The sequence below is a fragment of the Manacus vitellinus genome, unplaced genomic scaffold (assembly GCF_001715985.3).
Source record: "Manacus vitellinus isolate BGI_N305 unplaced genomic scaffold, ASM171598v3 scaffold_8_pilon, whole genome shotgun sequence".
In the NCBI taxonomy this organism is placed as follows: Eukaryota; Metazoa; Chordata; class Aves; order Passeriformes; family Pipridae; genus Manacus; species Manacus vitellinus.
This window is the reverse complement of record NW_021940864.1, coordinates 13,525,883-13,545,146: the sequence shown is the minus strand read 5'-3', so window position 1 is coordinate 13,545,146 and position 19,264 is coordinate 13,525,883. Positions and strand designations below refer to the sequence as shown.

The window sequence follows — 19,264 nt, the reverse complement described above, 5'->3', positions numbered from 1 at the left end:
TCTATTAGAGGAATTAAACCATTACAATATATGCATGCCAACTCATCACACCTTTCCATATCTTACACATATAACACATACATCCCTAAGTGAGACCCCAAGTACATACAAAATTTAGAAGGCACTTAAACACCACCAACTGGGGTGAAAAATAAGCAAAACCATCAAAATTACAGTATTTCACTTAGCACCGAGTACAGAAAATTCAGCAGCAATTCCCTAATATTAATATGTTTGACAATGACAGAAATCAAGCTATATCAAATTTATAAGGGATAGCAAGAGTGGTTTTTTATTTCTTTATATATGATACTAGTGATTAGAGGAAGGACTTTGCCTCTCTCCAAGAAGGTTCTTCCCTCATCTTGTAAGAGTAAGTCTTCAGGTATAAAGGCACTAAAACTGAGCCATCACAGTACTAAAAAAAAAAAAATCTTGGCCACTGCTGATGTGCAGACAGTTACAGAAGGCATAAATTCTCTGCCACACTAGTTAGCCACTTGGATCTATTTGCGGCTTTTTTTAGCCATGTTACCACTTGCTAAATTTATACACAACAGGAGTTAAATTAAATGTAAAAGAGGTCGTTCAACACCACAATAAAATCACCATCACGTTCAAATTGGTAACATAAGAACACCAGTAGTACCAGCAGCCAATTATTAACACTTATGATGCTACAGGCATTTTAATGTTTACTGCAAAGCACATGACTTGGAAAGAGAGAATTCAAGCATCTGTTATGTCAACTCACAGCCTACACACACACAGTCTTCCAAAAGAACTAACTTTCTGTAAAATACAGGAACTGAAGGCTCCAAATAGGAATTGTTAAAATACAGTTATTTTTATACCTCAACTACAGTTTTAGAACATTTTTTTCCTTTGTCTCCTCCATGTTAAGACAATTTTTCTAATTACTAGTAAAGTTACTTCAGTAACAGCACGGTATTAGTACTAAGAGAATTAGCGCTTATAAACATAAAGGCAATTAAAAATTTTTAAGAGGATTCATCTGTTTATAAAGTCACTCCCTTATTACTAAAACAGATTTATCATCTTCCTAAATCAACCTGGTTGAACTGATTTGATTCATGTCAAATAAGGCATATCGCAAAGCATTTTTAAGGCAGTTATAAACAAATGCTGAAGAGAAGCAGCTGATCCTACGTGATATGTAATTATATACTCCCATACCATAACAGAATCAATACACCTGTAATCACGTGATATTCAATCTACAGTACAGTCTAGAAAGTTAGGTTTTGGATCACAGATGACTTCTCAGACTACATCAGAAAACACCCTACTCCCCCCCTGCTCTTTTATAGCATGCTCTACTTTTCCATCAGGCTAGAGAAACTTTTCAAGAAAAAGCCTGAAGTCTAATCAAAAAAATTACTATGTCTAGGAACTGCAGAGTGAAGCAAATTTCCATTACCTTTTTTTCTGGCAGCAGGCTCCAGTATCGTTGCCTGGACACATGGTATCTTTTTCAGGTGTCTGCATTGAGGCTATCTGAACTGCTTCACTTGTCATCTAAACAGAGGAGTACTTGGCACAGAGCAGCCATTTGGCAACTTTCAAGCCTAAATACTCAAAAGTTTTGTCCAATTCATACTGCACCTTCAGTTCCACAACAAATTACTTGGATTCACTTTTGATCAATACAGTTTAAACTCTCAATTTGCAACATATATTTCAACGCTGAACTTTCGGATATTTCTATTGAGTAAAAACTGTATTAGTTTTGTCACTATGCAAGTATCACAATACGTGTCGAACTACACCTGTAAAAATTCAAAGGGCAATTTTGTCAATAAGAATGTTAAAAGTAACATGCAAGAAGACCATGCTGATTTTCAAGAAATCACTATTAGAGAGGGTGCTTAAGGACATGACAGGCAGTCAATGCAGTAACGATACATCTACACAGACTTGACAGCAAAAAGGATTCCGGGAAAGCAAGCATGTTAATAATTCAACATTCACTTTATACGACTCATCATTTCAGACATCAGCTGCAGGCAAATTTGGATAACACAGATTAAGACACCATCACCAGCTCCACCAAAGGTTACTACTGCTCCTGGACACGGCTGGCTGCAAGACATGCCCTTGCTGGACTGAATGGTGATGGGAACATCTTAGCACAAAGATGTATTAAAAAACTACATTAACTGTAGCAAGGGGGCAAACACCCTACTCTGTCATCCCATTTATAGACAACATGTCGAGACATTTTAAAATCATTTCTATATTCCAAAACTCACATCTCAGTCTTACCACTTAACTACATATAAAGCTTATCCTGCATGTATTCTATACTAGTTTAACAAACTATCTGGATTAAACTATGTATCCATAAAATAATCATGGCACACAAAGGAATACTCTTAAGTATTCATGCTTTTGCAGAACAACAACTGAAAGAATCAGATGAATTTAGCAGTTTAAAAAGAAAAAGTAAGACATTTAGCTTGGGGATTACACAAATAGTTCAGTAAAACCTGCTACATAAAAAACAAAACCACAGTCACAAAAAAAATCAGAAATAGGTACATGAATAGAAGACTGCTGATCCAAGCCTTCAAATAGGTGCTGAATGTAGTATAATGAGTGCCAATTTCAGTAGGTTTCCACCTCCCCAAAACTGCTAGCATTAGGCAACCAGCTGCCTATATTAAGTGCTACTTCTATATTAGTCCCCAAAATAACTCTTAGGTCCTTCTGAGTGACTACATGTGAATGTCTCCAACATCCCTTCTACAACCAGATACCACAGCCTTGTATTCCCCCTCTTACACAAGTACTATCTCTGCAATGGACAGCTCTGTGCCTCTCCATTCTTCATAGAATGGTGTGGGTTGGAAAGAACCTTAAAGATCACCTAGTTCCAACCCACCTGCCATTGGCAGTGACACCTTTCACTAGACCAGGTTGCTCAAAGCCCCATCCAACCTGGCCTGGAACACTGACAGGGAGAGGGCAGCCACAATTTCTCTTCCTACTATCTTATCTAAACCCAGCCTCTTGCAGTTTAAAGCAATTACCCTTTGTCCTGTCACAACACACCCTGGTCAAAAGTCCCTCTCCAGCTTTCTTGTAAGCCCCCTTTAGGTAATGGAAGGTTGCTACAAGGTCTCCCCAGAGCCTTCTCTTCCACAGGCTGAACGACTCCAACTCTATCAGCCCGTCATCACACGAGAGGTGCTCCAGCCCTCTGATCATCTTCATGGCCTCATATATATATATATCCTCCACTCTTCCCTGGGAGTGGTGTGAGAATGACACAACAAACATTAATAACATTTTGTCAAACTGTGCATGTAAGCTGAAGTCAATGGCATCACTGCTGAATGATGTTAATGGCTCCTACCACTTGACCAGTGTTTTAACTTGCAGACAGGTGCTGCCTGTGCATGTGCTTGAAGCTATGGTTTTATTGAAAGAAATGCATCTACCATTTCCTCCAAAACGCAGCAAACTTGCCCTCTGACTCCCAATTATTTCCCAATGTTTTGAAAGTGACCAAATTATCACTCGAATGCATCCACTGCATTCAGTCTCTGCATTCACAGAGAATTACAATAAGCTCAGCACAGGAATAAAAAGTAAACAAAAAAGTTACTAAGACACTGCCAATTTAGTAAGACATTCCATATTGTATCATGCAACTTAGTATATCAGTTTTAGAATTAGAAACACCTATGCTACCCAAAAGACAGCTCTGCATAGTAAACACTAGCTACAAGTAGCAACTCACTTGACCATTTTAGTTAAGGAACACAGCCACTGCCAGCTTATATGCCTCTGACCATTAGTGCATTTCAACAAAGTATTTAGTACTTAGTAAACAGTCATAATAGTCTGCAGGAATAGTATAATGTGCAAGAAGCCAAGAACTCAGAAATAGCCCCATTTTGCAAGTCTCACTGTTCATGCTTTTTGTCATCTGATCACGGACAATTTTGAAAGTCTTACCTTGAATGTAGTACAAAAGCAAAACTTCTTTCAGATCTTTGTCTTTCCGATAGAGATTCACTTTAGAGACTCTTCCATGTATATTAAGGGTGAATAAAGCAGAAGAGCCTTTGAGTCTGAAAGCAGTAAGATGGAAGAATTGACCAATTTCTCTCCTAGTTCAACACAATTTTCAATACAATCTGTAACTCAATAGCTACTACTAAACTGAAACTGATAAACTCCATGAGCCACTGGAAGAGGTCAAGTTAGTCAAGAAGTTCCTATTTGTCTACGTAATGCAGCAAAACATCACGTGAATGCTTTTAACTCGTTAGAGATGTAAGTATGAAGCGATTTAAGATATCAACAATTCAGTGGCCACTACTTGCCAAAAAACTCCCACTGTCAATCCATACCACCTTCACAGATATCGTGTAACCAAATCCGTTTCCAAACCAGTAATACGTGAACCACGTGACAGAGAGCGCCTGAATACAATTATGTGTGTGCATGCATGTCTGAGTGCAGAGATAATGGAAAAATCTGATACAGTAATGCAATAGTTTACAACAATATATCCAGACCCTGCATGCAGAGGAAAAGAAACTAAAAGCTGAGATAGCAACTTATTCAAAAGCACAGAAACCATGACAAAGAAGCCTGTTACTGGCCACTACAGATTTCTTTAAAAGCACAAGCAGAAACACACAAGTATTCACTACGCTCTCTTGGCTACAAAAAAAACTAATGAAGTTGCACTTTGCACAAACCCACGAGAAGGGCTATCACACTTAAACCCACCCAGTATGTAATTTCTGCAGCAAGAATCTAACCAAAGCCTTGTCCATTTTGGAGATGTTTATATGTAGCATCTAAGATAATAGTTTTTTTCAGAGGCCTGGACAAAGAGGGAAGGGAACCAATACCAGAGAAACGGAGATTTAGTTCCACTATCCAGCATCTTGCTTCCTCCTCCCTCCCCAATAAATTCAAATGCTCTACAAATTGCTTTGTTTTACCACAAGGTTCAGAATAACACAGGCAAGACATATGGTTAACTATAATATAGTTATATTATAACCAAAATATATTTTTGACACTGAAAAAGAGTACTTTTCCTTTCTTTCTTAGATTAAATGAGTTTATTCAATGAATGTACCTTGCTTATTCCATGCTTACTCAGTAGATGGATTCCAAGTAACTAATGCTTAATATCAAAAATAGTCAACACAAGTAAGTGATTATGGTAAGGCTATTTTACTTAGGAGCACTAGAAATAAACACCATTCACACAAGGAATGAAGTTTCCAAATAAAACAGTATTGGTTAGCTTTGCTACTAAGTCCCACCCATGGGTGATTCTTCACAGAACGATTCAGAGCAGAGCGGACCCAACAAGTCATCCATTTCCTCCTCAAAGCTCAGTCAACACTGACTGCAGTCCCAGGTGCTTAGGGCTTTATCTACTCAGGTCTTGAAAACCTCTACAGAGGCTTACAGGTTATCACTTAAAATCTCTTAATCCTCTTTACAGTAAAAACTTTTCAACATATATCCCTGAATTTCAATTTATGGTTACTGTCTCTTGTTTTCCCACTGTGTACTTCAGTAAAGAGACTGGCTTCATCTTCCTGGTATCCATCCTTGCCTATACCAGGATGGTTGCTACTACATCCTTCCTAAGCATCTCTTCTTCAGGGTAAACAGTCACAAAAGGCTCTCAGCATCCCCTCACAGGTCACATACAACAGATCCCTGATCATATTGGTGAATTTGCTTGAAGTTTATCAGTGTTGTTCTTCTTGAGGGTAGGGAGCACAGGAGCAACACTGCAGACAGTACTGCAGATGTACTCTGGGACCATGTGAAACAAATGCCAACTAAAAGGCAATAAAGCTGTTTTCATGACTAGCAGGGTGAACTGCTGACTTGTATTTAACCTGCTGTTCACCAGAACCAAAGTCCTTCTCAGTAAAGCTACAACCCAACCATTCTGCAGCACCGTTACCAGTCCTGGAAGAAGGCCTTGGTATGAGTCCTTGATGAACATTTTAAGACTCTGACAGGCCCCTTCCTCCAGCCTGAGTACTTCAGGATGGCCACCCTGCCCTTGAGCCACCCACTTCTGTGTCTACCACAAACTGATGAAGGTGCGCTCCATCTCCCTCTCTGGGCCACCAATAAAGACATTAAATAAAAAAAAGTAAGTAAGAGTAGGTCACAGTAGACCCTTGAGAAGCTCTAGTTTAACTGCTGTCCAGGCAGAGTATGAACCATGGGCCACCCTCTAAAACCAGTTTTCACTTGTCTAGTCATCCTCCCATTCAGACTGTAAATAGGAGTATGTTGTGGGACACTAAAAAGTCTTGTTAAGGTCAAAGTAAAAAAAACAAAACATCCAAACTGCTCTACCCTCAGTGGAAGACCTAGTCATCTGACAGAAGGCAGTCAGGTTGGTCAAGCATGACCGACCCTTAGTAAAGCCAGGCAGACTGTTCCAGCCGCCTTTTTCAGGGGCTCAAAAATGTTGTGCTACAGGTTGATATAAACTACTTACCGATAGGGCTATCCAAATAGAGCAGTATTTAATGCCTTTATCAAGTGAAACAGAAGGTTTTCTTTATTATATAATATAGCAAGGATGCCTTAAACAGTGAACAGGAACCAGCTCTATGCTTCAACAATTTGCAGAATTCAAATGTTCTGAAGCCTAAATACAAGAACTTTGTGCATTAAAAAAAAAGCAGGTCTCAACACGTGAAACGCAGCAATAAAGCAATTGAGTTTCTGGATAATTTTCAAGGTATCTGGCAACTACACAGTAATAGCAGAGGTTATAAAAGGGAAAACTTGGTCTTTGTAACTCTACCTAAAACTTATTACAGAAACAAGTGGCTAAGAAAGGGAAAAGAAAGAAGTGAAAAATAACAGCAGATGACCAAGAAAACTCAAACATGTTTCATTATGGACATTATAAAGAATTTCTGGAATTCATATTGCTTCCACCTTTTCCACTAGTCTGAATTTCTCCCCAGCTGTATTGCAAGAAAATGCATTTTACTGAGACCTCTGAAACTGAAAAAATACAGGAACTCCTGGACACAGAATCAGTCAGTGCCTGACAAACAACTGCAAACTCTATTCTTTGCTAGTGATGACATTACTCATGTTTCACCCAAAATAGTTCGGTCCCTTTGCAGTTCATCAAAACTTATGCTTGAAACAGGCAGTGGATAAGATACTGTAGCTGCACATTAAGCAGTGAACACCACCACAGTGGATGAGCTTAGGCAGTCCTCTTATCCCTTAACCAAATTTGCAAATGTGACAAAAAGCACAGAAAAACAGCTTGACTTGCTCAGGAGCTTTCTGGCAAACTCCTTACCATGACCTTCACTATGCAAAGTTTTGGTTTCTGTTGTATTCTCGTGCCTACAGATATTCTTGTCAGCAACCGCTGGTGTTTAATTAAACCGGAATGACTACTGTGAAGGGAGTCATATAAACATCTGTAGCAGGCTATGCATTTGGGGAAAATCCAAATGAGGGGATGGACCTTTTCAATTTAGTTATAATAGATGTTTTAATGTCAACATTTAGTTGCACGCCCTTTTTTCTTTAGGATTGCTTTAGGATTTTCTTTAGGATCATTGTCACAGTTATATGACTTCTCTATGGTCTTCTCTTCAGTAACATTTCAAGTAAATATAGTACTTCCATTTACAAGACAGGTCACCAGGTACCCCAGAACCCACGTTAACAACTGCACAAGAACATCCTTTGAAACATCTCAAGGTGCAATCTTAGAATAAGTTATGATAAGCTAAACTGGTAACTGCTGTAAGCCCACCTCCTGCCCCATGTATTTTCACTCCAACTTTTGCATCATCTCATATCCTCATATAGCAAGGTGATTCAAGAAGCTAAACTAAAAGAAAATTAATCTCAGCAATATATACCCAACATATGCACATGACCTAACTTTCACCACAAAATGAGACACAGTTGAGTAGCAGCATGACAAGGAAGAGGATCCTGCACATGGTTAGAAGCAGAAAATTGCAGAAATACAGCAGCACTAACATACTCAGGTAATCATACGAAAACCTCTTCCTCAATGAAAAATCAGGATTATGAGTGAGTTCCAGAAGCAAATGCCTGAGTGCATGCAGAGGCCTAACAAAAACTCTCTTTTCTGTACTGTATCAACATTGAAAAGTGGTAAGAAACCAAACTATTCTAAGGACCTTTAACTAAACAGAGGGATACCAGATGCTCACCAACTAGGCAGCATGTAGCAGAAATCTGTTTGCGTAGAGAGAACAAACTTCTCATAATGAGAGACAAAACCAAAGCCATATTATGTGCAATGAGTCAGCTTCCAAGAAGATGCTATATCCATTCTTTTTAAACAGCTGCAAAGAACTAGTATCAGATATGTCTAGTCCCCAGCACTCTCACCGAGGTAACATAAGAGTTAATGACTAGAAACCAACACAGAAGAAATTCGGAATTAAAAACTCATCTTCAACTGAATTACTTGAACTGTCCTTTCTCCAAGATTTTGAAGGCACTACCTTTGCTGGTTGAACCAATTAAGTCTTATTGCTTTTCCCCCTTTTAATTTAAAAATCATTCTGAATCACATCAGCTCTAACTTTGCTTTCTAAATGGAAGTTTAGTCCCAGTACATACTTTCAGTCATCCAAAGACCTTAGAAGAATCTTTGCTTTCTCAGCAACAGTCACGGAAGTCTACTAATTCCATAACACCTTACATCCAAAATACGAACAGATGCACTAAGTTTTCCACTATCTGCAGGACTTTCTGACACAATTTGGGACAAAAAAACCCAGCAACATGCACAGTTCAGGAAAAAGCACTATAGACTAAATCTTCTCTCATTCCACCCAGCCCTTATCAAGATACAACATGAGAAAGAGCTCAAAGAAACCACGCATAAACAAAAAGGACAGAAAATGAAGACTAATACCAAGAAGCTCCTCCCCATCTCACCCAGCAATGTCAGTGGTCAACTCACACTTGTGTTTTACCCATGCTGGTATCAAAGAGTCAAGATACCTCTGAAAGGCAAACAGTTCCAGGAGGCAGTGGCAGGCAGCAGCACTTGGTAATAAAAGGCTGCATATCTGCTGATAAAAATCTTTCACATGACGAACAGACAAATGAACAGAAAACAGAACCCCATGAGGAGAATAAGAAAGAATATCCCTTGATGAATAGTGTGCTCTACCTACTCAAGTATTAGCTGAAGTTAATGAATTTATCACATAAGTTCTTTAGAAAGCATTGTAGTTTTCTTCCTTACTAAGAACACTACCTTTCATGTCCTCTCCTGCCTTATTTTAGTTTCTCTCTTGGAGTAAAAGTAGCAGACTTTGACCCAAGGAAAGGACAGGATAAACACTAACTGGGAAGTGTTCTGAAATCAGAACAAAATGAACTGTACAGAAGCAAGTTTGCTCACAGAAGTTCACCACTTCTTTTTGCCCTAATGGTAGCTTAAGATGACTACTAAAAAGAAGAGAAACAGCAGAAAAGGATGATGAACATTGCAGTCCAGTGTTCTAGGACCATTACTTTACTTCAGAAAGGTTTCAAGCACAAATCTGACAATTCACAACAGATCTAAGCTGTCATGCCTACTTTGTATGCACCAGCTTCTGTTTTAATCAGTGCTTCAATAAACAAACAAACAAGATCTATGAAGGAAGAGACAAAATGGAGTTTTCCACATTAGCTTCATATTCCTTGTGCAACCAACAACATAACCAGGTTTCAAGTCTGGATGAACCTGGAGAAACCTTTCCAAAAAATTAGTTACTTCAGTTACTTCAGTTATAGCATTGCTACTCCAAGTTTTTATTTATACAAAACACATCTGAATCTGCTAAGCCTGAACAAAACAAAACAGTGAAAACAAATCACTTCCAGTAGTAGCTGACTAGTACTTTTCCTAGATGAGAGCCCTATATTTGTTCTGTACAGATTAAGAAATACGTAAAATTTCAGACTGAAAATAGTATGGTCATTAAATACAACTGAGAATATATGGTATTTTTCAAGGAAATTTTTTTCCAAATATGAATTAATAAAATACAGTTGCAGAGTACCTTCCACAGTGACATTTTTCTGACCATGTTAAATTCTGTTTCCTGACACTGGCAACAGCAGTACACAAGCTAATTTCAAGAATCCTGAACTATGTTGGAATTTTATTTCTTCACCTCCAACTCCAGAAGTAAGGTACCATTTTCACTTCATGTTAAAAAAATCAGAAATTGTTTTGACTGTTTGTAACCTTATCCTCTTCCCTCCAGAAGTCAGATATGCTAAGTCAACAGCATTCCTTTTTTTCTTTAGATTAAAATAAAACTGCAACAATAGTCAAAACCACAAAATAAGCTGTTTTGGTTAACAACAGCTGCTATTTTGAGTTCATTAAACATTTTAGAGAATTTCTTCTCTAGCACAGAATTTTTTTTGGTGCATTTTAGTTAAGAAAGTGAGAAGTCATCCTACTGTATGTAATATTACAAGCCAGATACTAATCTTCAACAGCTCTTAACCTCCATCACTTTCATGTTCAAATACCATAAGAAAACATAGAAGCATAGACATGGTTCAGCATAAGACAAACCAAACGGAAACCAGAAGTAAAATAAATTTATTGTTTACTGTGATATAAAAGCAGGATACAAAACATCAGCATCATTATGGCAGAGTCCTAACAATCCTTTCCTTCCACATCACATACAAACTTAATTATTATTTCCATTTTAAAACACAGGAAAAAGTTAAACTATAGTTTTTACCACTTATGAAAACACAAATGAGCTCTCAAGGCCTGCCTGCAGAGGACACTGAATAGCTACTGACTCCAGCAAACACTAAGAAACATCTCTTTCTAATGTAACCATCCACAAAGTGGTATGCTTGTCTTTTCCTTGATCCCACAAATTACTTGTAAGAGACAGACACATTAAACTGCTTCCAATTTCTTTACATTGCAAGAGATGCACAGAATCTAAAAGAGGCCTGGTTGGAAACCCTCAGAGAAAACAAACAATTGCTATTATCAATGCATTTTTTAAACGACTGAATGCTTATGAACTTGAGGTTATCTTTTGAACAGCAGTTTGAATTGTGGTGCACTTATGGAGCATTTATAGAACAGGTTTCACACTCCCCTCTTCCCCCAGTTCTAACTATTGTTTTCACAACAGTGTTCTCATCTTGTTTATGTATAAAACCTCTATTATTTGAAGTCTTACGCACAACCTTCTACTAGCTTAGATAAAGTACTCCTCAGAGTAACACAATCAGATACAACCCAGACTTTGCATGATTCCATCCACCAATCTAAGCAATCAGCAATGAAAAGAGCAGGAAAGACATCATCTCAGAGAAAAGGAAAAGTGAAACAAAAAAATCTCTTGCTGTAATATGTCTCCTGGAAAAGTAATAAAGGCACAGAAAACATGACAAGCTAGTAAATGGATAAACACCCCATCTGAGGAGTCGATTTGATACATCTATAGGCAGTAGTCCTACAATTACTGAATAACACTGACTGGGTATAAATCCTACCTGTAATTAGACACTGTTAATAACCTCCTTAGGGGCATCACTTCAGTTCCTGATGACAACACCCAAAGTGAGACATCCATGAGTCTTAACAGACTGTCCTGTGCACTGGGACTCTATGGAGCTAGATGGAGCTGCTTTACCTTTTAAGATGAGGGACTGAACACTACCTGGGGGAGTCAGTGGACTACCTCTGTCAGGTCTGGATTCAAGTTTTACAACAGCTGAAGTAAGAAAAGAACTTCATGTTTCTTCTGACGATGCACACTAAAAATAAGTAGCCTTTTCCTGAAAAGTCAACTATAAACAATTTTTATCAAATGTCCCACAGAGAACCAAACTTAACCTCAAACACTAGAAACAAGTGGCTGCAACTAGTACCACATCTGAAGTGAGGTCTTATGCACAAGCTGGTAGAGTACTTTTTGACCAGGATAAGATTTTCCTGTCAGGAACTAGAACAAACAGTACAGACACATATTTTATTACTATACTAGGGAAACAGAGAGCAGGAGCAGACAGGACACAGAAAAAAACCCTGATAATATCTGTGCTAGATTCACCTTTCATACCTTTAGAGAAGCTCTCTGAAGTCAATGCTTTGAGTATAGGCACACTTCAAACAGAAGCAAAAGGAACAATTTCTTTAGCTTTATACACTGAAGACAGAACGCTCAAAACAGCCTGCAGTACCACAGTTTCGGTACAGTACTTCTCATCTGAAAAGTTTCAAAGCACATTAGTTTCAGCAGTTTTTCAAGGTCACAAGGGTAATCACAAACACAAGTCCCCGCCCCCTCCAGTTGCTAATCCACCACCCTCAAAATCCAGCCTAGCAGTACTCCAGAGACTTCAGCACATACATTTTCAAAACCCTCATTCACTTCTCTCCTAGAATCATGGTCCCAAACTACTATATGTGGTACTTTCCATACATCTGCAATATACAAAGGCAACTTCACACCTGTCTATATTTATTTGGACATGGTTTAATAAGCATGCTGGATACTCTCAAGAATTTTATCTATCCTGCGAAGAAGAGATTTTTAGCATCCCTTAAGAAGCTGCTGTAAGGAACATCATTTCCTATTTCTAGATATGTTACCTGAAACGTTGGGGGGGATACACTTTTAACTGTTCTGAAAGACATTTTGAATAGTGTTAATTATAAAAAAAAACCCGAACAAACATAACAACAGAAACCACAACAGTGAAACAAGAGATAGTGGAAAATAAAACAGCAGCAAGCCAAGCTATATGTGTTGTGTTTCCCCACAGTTTCACTGAAACTGGCCAGAACTCAGAAGTTAACACTAGAGTAAATATTTTGCAAATAATCAGGTCCTGTGAGTTTTGTGGAAATAAACAGTCAGGTCAAGGAGAGACATCCAAACTAGTGCCCCTTGAGGACAAGTGCAGTAGAAGCTCAAGCTGTTACTAAAACCAACTTCCCATACAGGACAGCAGGACAGATAATGCCCCACACACATGGAAATACTTTCAGAGCTCACGATACAGCATACCCAGAAAAATCCAACCGCAAGACACCAAGTCACAGGAAGTCAGGCCTTGTAACCTGCTGCTCACACAGCTAGTTATATTCTTGATTAACTAAAGTAAAACCACGAAAAAACTACTTTCCACAATTTACAGTAGTTTTAACACCAGTCATTTTCACACAAAATTTCAAAACTAGGGACAATAATTTGGGAACAGACATTCAGTTACCAGTCAAGATAAACAAGCAATCCTTAGTCAGAGAGCAGCAAGACAATTTCTGCAGTCCTGACAACAGCACTTAGGAGGCAGCAGAAGGCAGAACCCACTCCCCTGCACAGCTCAACACCCTCTGCAATGCTCTAAGATCTAGAGACCCAGTTGGGACATCTATGCTGCCACTTCAGTTTGAATCAGTATCGTGCTTTTGAAGCAAATCTGTCACCCCACTTTCTGTACTTTGGTTCACATCTCATAGAAGTTCCTGAACACAGTATCTGGACATCTCCAAGATTAACCTAAACCAAAAATCCGGGAAAGCACCTAATACCCACCAATGTTTGGAGCATACACAGTCCACAGAACCAGACTACAATAAAGAGCTACAAAGTACACACACTATGGACACTGATTCTGCCTAAGTTAGAGCTTCCCTCTACAACTTTCTTCAACTGCAGCATACTGCTTGCTAATGTAAATATAATCAGTGCAGCAGATATTGTCCATTCATTTATGACAGCTTCAAGCAGCAGTGACTAAACCCACAGACTTAAACTGCCAACACACATCTAAAAAGCCCTAAAAAGGAGGGCTGCACTGCAAATTTGAGCATTCCTCTCCCTAAAATAACAATAGCAGCAGTGTATCACCACTCACCCACTTTTGCTTCCACCCCTTTACAGGTTAGGAGTTTCAAAAGCTAATGGGATACTTCTAGAAAATTTCTCTGAATATAGTTTAAAAAAAAAAACCCAAATCCCAAGATCTACACACTTCATGCATCACCTATACTTACTGGTTTATAAAACTTTTTAAATAACACTAAAAATGCAACCCAATAATTCACATCATTGGCTTCACTGCAGGTGGGGACAGGAAAGGAAGAGCAGCATGTGCTCAATAATGCTTTTTTTACTTACACATCAGCTTAACCAACAAAGCTGCCAGAAAAGAGCTTTTTTTCCTTTTTGAATAAGCTGACCAACATCATATTCATTGTTTCACTTGAATCAAAACATCAGTTCTTTACCAACAGTTTCATCATTGAGATTTTCTCTCCCATCACCAATTTTTCTTTTTGTATACCAAATTTTAAATACAAGATCATGAGTTTTGAACACATAATACCTGGCTTTATCAGGACAAACAAGCTGGTGAGAACAGACCAAAGCAGTATTGCATTAACAAATTACAAAAAGGTGTTACCTTCTCTGCTCAAAAAGTCATCATCTTACTTCATTACCTCCTCGATAAAAACAATTAATTCACATGCTAACAATGCAGAGCCATGTTTGCTCTACATGCAGTAAAGGTCAACTTCCTACACTGGGGTGTAGACGCAAAAGTAGGATTATTGACGACGACATTTTCTGTTAACACACTAATCCCATGAAAACTGCCAAGAACAAATGATGCTTTCCTTTGTGATTTAACTGGAAGTTTGTGGTTATTGACTTGTCATTACCATACACACTGAAGGGCCATCTTAAGCTTTCCAGTAGCCTAGTCTGAAACGTGATGTTTTTCTGACCTGTTTCCTGTTAACTCTTGTGAAAATAGACTTAAGCACCTACTTGTACTATTTATTTGAAAGATAACTCAATGAAAAAGTTCTTTCCCACCAGAGACGAAGAGAACTTACGGCATGGGATAGTAGTGGCATAATAGTAATATTAATGAGGAAATAATGGTTCATGAGAAAAGGAGTTGTGGATGACATTTTTCCTAGCAGAACAATAATCCCTGAGCCTGAGTAATTTCCTTCAAAACTGTAAGAAGGGCTGTTTTCTGCTGAGATATGTAGTTTTCTCTTCTATCATTTTCTACATTAAAACATCTTTGTGCCTTCTCTCCCAAAATAGGATTTTCTAAGAAACAGAAGACTAATTTAACTGACACTCATTGGCAACCCTTATGTTTCAAGATGCCAATAATGTCTCAAGAAACTGAGATGCACTGAACTGCTCATCTCAGGAAACTGGAGATGAGCTACGCCAGCTCACTGAATTTCCTACCATCTCATGTGAAGATTTTCAGACCAGTTTTTTTTTGGAGTGACATTCATTGATACTTCAGATTTTTATTTGACTTTAGTCCATAATACAAACATGAATCTACACAGGATTAGCAAATTTTAAGCAGTTTGACCAAAGTTTCCCATATTAGATATCTGCCCAAAGCTCAAAGACATCATCCAAATAGCTAGTGAGTTTGCAAAGTTGTCTGTTAAAGAAAAACAGTTTTGATTATCTTTTTGGAAACTCGGCATCCTTATTCTTACTTCAGGGACACATCTTTCAATTTCTCTTTTCTGGGCTTCTATAGTCAGATATAATTTTATTTGGGTGGCTTTTTTATTTTTTTTTTCTTATTAATAAGCTGCAATACCTGGTGCAGATTTTGACATTAAATTCCCTGATTATATGCCTCCCAGATATGCTGGAGACCAGGGCTAAACCAGACCCCTCTTGAAGTTTCATAAAACATTCATCCTGCATTCATACTGCTAACAGTCAGTGAGAAGGAAGAAGTGACCATTCACACCCTGTACAGTTATAAGCCAGATCTTGCAGACCATCAAGCACAGATCTTGAAGACCACAACTGAAGCAAGAATGAAAAAAGTAATAAATAGGGAAGGACCCAAGACAGAAAAAATTTTTACTTCAACAGTTTTCTAAAGAAATCAACATTGCTCTCCTTCAATTTACTGATAAAAACAATATTCAGATCAAACTACTTGGATTTCTAAAAGGTTCAAGATCTGAAGGATGTGCCTTCATTTTCACAGAGAAGTGAAGCGAAACACTAGTGCAGCACTGAATTCAGAGAGATCAGAAAACTTTTTGGACAAGGTGTCAAGAACCTAAAAAAACAAAAGCCAAACAAACTAGAGCATATTTGATTCAATTAAGTGGTGGGTAGAATGAACCAATACTAGAGAAAAAAACAACTATGGGCACAAAGATAGGCATGGCCTATTACAATCATCACTCTCCACAATCCACACATGGAGTCTAAAGATTGGATTCTTTCACCAAGGCTTTCCCGTTCACTTGGAAGAGACTGGCAAAACCCAACAGTTAGCTAGTTATCTTCCAGTGCTGACTGGAAAAGAAGCCATTTACCACTTCCTGAGCTATAGCAGTAGGCCTTCGTGGCAGATTTAAGCATTCCTACTGGAGTGATGATCCAAGACACTACCAAATGATCAATTTTCATTTTTAGTGATTTTTGTCAAGTAAAAACCAAACAAAACAATAGAAACCACACTGACAAGAAAACCCCATCCCTGCCCCCTTGAACGCTGTTCAAGGTATGAACATACATTCATCCAGGTATGCTGCAGGTATGGCTGAACACCATTCTACCTCATCCCTTGCTGCAGTCTAAATAAACCCTGCTCCACAGAGTAATACAAATACTTCACAAACATAAGTTTTTAAATCCACTACTAAGAGTGGTGCTAAAAATCCAGTGGTACTAGGATTTTTAGTGCCTTTCCCTTTTGTAATATGAAGGCAACACATTCATGTAAGAAATACTCCCTACTCTCCATCAGCCCCCCCGAGAGCAGTAGTTCTTGACACTGAGCACCTCAAACACACAGATTTCACAAGCCGTAATTTCAGTTGTGATAAGTTTATATTTCTTGGGACAGAGTCTCAAGTTTAGTAAGTCAGAAGCACACATTAGTTGATCATCATTGGAAAAGTATAAGTGAGCAATGACAAACGCACAGCAGAGACAAGAAGAGAACTGGATTGTCCAGGATAATTACAAGACTACTCTTCTCTTTCTCTAGGTCCCTGCCTCACTAACTGATCACCTCATGGCTATCACAGTAAAAGAAAAATGGGTTCTCTGCACCCTCTATGCAGCCCTCTCCATACTACATTAATTACACTTCCCTCATCTGATGTTATGTGCCGTAATTAGATCACTCTTCTGTGTAACAGCCTCCTCTAAATATCTGTGCAGAACAAGAGATGAGTGGCTACGTAAACAAATAATACGTACTGTCTCCAACTTGCAGAACGTGGGATACACACACGCAATTATTCCTCATTTGCACCTGTGCCAAGCAGCTTTCTATTCTAAATGGATTGTCTCTTCACAAATCTCCAACTCCCAAATGTTTATGCACTAACCCTCTCTCAAACACAAGCACGTGTCCAGCACAAAAGACTCCACACCTTCTACAGACACGCACTCAGTTGAGTGTTAAGGTCTAGAAAACGCATGTAATAAATACATATAACAGACACATTGGAGCCCCTGAGCCCACACATACGTGGGGGCTTGTCTGCACCATATTAAGTGCTTTTAGTTAGCTGCTGACCTGTCAACACCATTATGAGTGCTAGTTTCAGCAAAAGCTTACCCTTAAAGTTAATGGAAAATTTACCCAGTGAAACAAACAGAACAAAATAAACAAACAAAAAAAAAAAAGGTACACTTTACCAGAAACCCCTTGACTGTTCTGTAGCCTCCTTTAATTTGATAATATTCATAATGGTGACAAATTGCCTTATATTTATTCATTTTTTTTTACTTTCACTAGATGTCACAACTGTAAAATACTTCTCTCCATAGTATGAGCAGCAAAGAATCCCCATAGCCTCCAACCTGCTCAGGACCCACCTGAGACCCTGGACCCAGTCCATCATCCCTCCCCCACACCATTTCAACTTTTCATAGCCTCAGCCAAAAACGCCTGCACCCTCTCTCTATACACAGACTAACTAACTCAGCAATACGAAAACTCCAGTTTCCCTTTTGCACAAATACCATTCCCCTGATACACATATGTATACATAGCCTAACATAATTTTCACCTTATATATGCATAATGCACACAAATTCATCCTTCCCCCCTTTTTCAAATGTACCCAAATACCCAATCAAGCCCCCTCACTTTCTTATAACTCACAATAATTCTTGGAACCCACTAGAAGACTGCATCGATGCCCTCACAGACAGAATTTTAGACTGCCTGGCATCTGTCACAAATATATATACACCTACAGTTCTACAGCTCACCAGGACATGCACAAACTTTTCACTGAACAACACTATCATGACCTCAACATGTGGCATTTGCTACACATCTTCCCATTTGTATTCCATGGACCAAACCACAAATACCCAGCCTTTCCATTTCATCACAGGTGAGACACCAACTCACAGCCCCTCTTACGTTCCCAGGACACAGACCACACTGGTTGCTGCCCTATCCCATCTCCACACACAGGACACAAAGCTCACTGTGCTGGTGACAGCCAGGCATCTCCCTCAGCTCCCAATGTGAGCAGCAGACAAACCAATGCACAGCAGTAGGAACACGCATGCCCTGCTGTCCACATACCAGCTCATATTACACACGAAGGTCTCGCACATTAAGTCTAACCACACCGGCCACCAAACAAAACAAGTCCAGAACCTTGTAGCAACCTGTTACCACTGTGCCTGTAAGCTGTACACAGCCTTACCTACCACCCAAAGACTCCCTCCTCCACAGCCTTTAGAAGCCAGCCAACTTACCACCTTACTTCTCACAACACACATAAGCCTGTTTACCTATCGCTCCTAAATTTATAGGCCTTCATGTACCACTACTCCCAAATACATGTCGTTCCACCCATCACATGTACCCCCACGGTATAAACACATCCCTCAACCTACCGCAGCACATAAAACAAGACGGGTACCGATTTTTCCAGCTGCCTCCAGCCCACCAAAACGACTCCCTCCTTTCGAAGAAAGCACTGTTGTAGATTACAGCACAAGTATATCCACAGGGTTCGCAGAGCCAGCAAGCTCCAAACTACGAGAAAGAACTGCCTTCAACTCCTTTTCCCCAAAGGCTCCCAGCCACTGTCCATCTGCCCATGACTTCATGCCGTCAGAAGCACCCAGGCCTCACGGTAGGTTCTCCCCTCGACACCGGGGCCATGCCCGCCGCCCGCACCCTC

At 39.1% G+C, this 19,264-nt stretch overlaps 1 protein-coding gene across 3 annotated transcripts in view; it reads right to left on the bottom strand.

Moving 5' to 3' along the window:
• The window catches only part of PPM1B (protein phosphatase, Mg2+/Mn2+ dependent 1B), a 61,240-nt gene extending 42,045 nt beyond the window's left edge, over positions 1 to 19,195 (bottom strand). The window contains exons 1-3 of one of the 3 annotated variants that reach the window (XM_018085101.2): positions 18,975 to 19,195; positions 3,985 to 4,100; positions 1,442 to 1,790 (exon numbers count right to left, since the gene is read on the bottom strand). The gene's annotated coding sequence lies outside the window, so the exon portion shown is untranslated. The remainder of the gene's footprint in view (positions 1 to 1,441; positions 1,791 to 3,984; positions 4,101 to 18,974) is intronic. The other 2 variants (XM_018085106.2, XM_018085103.2) reach the window with 2 other exon arrangements.
• Between the last annotated feature and the right edge of the window lie 69 nt (positions 19,196 to 19,264).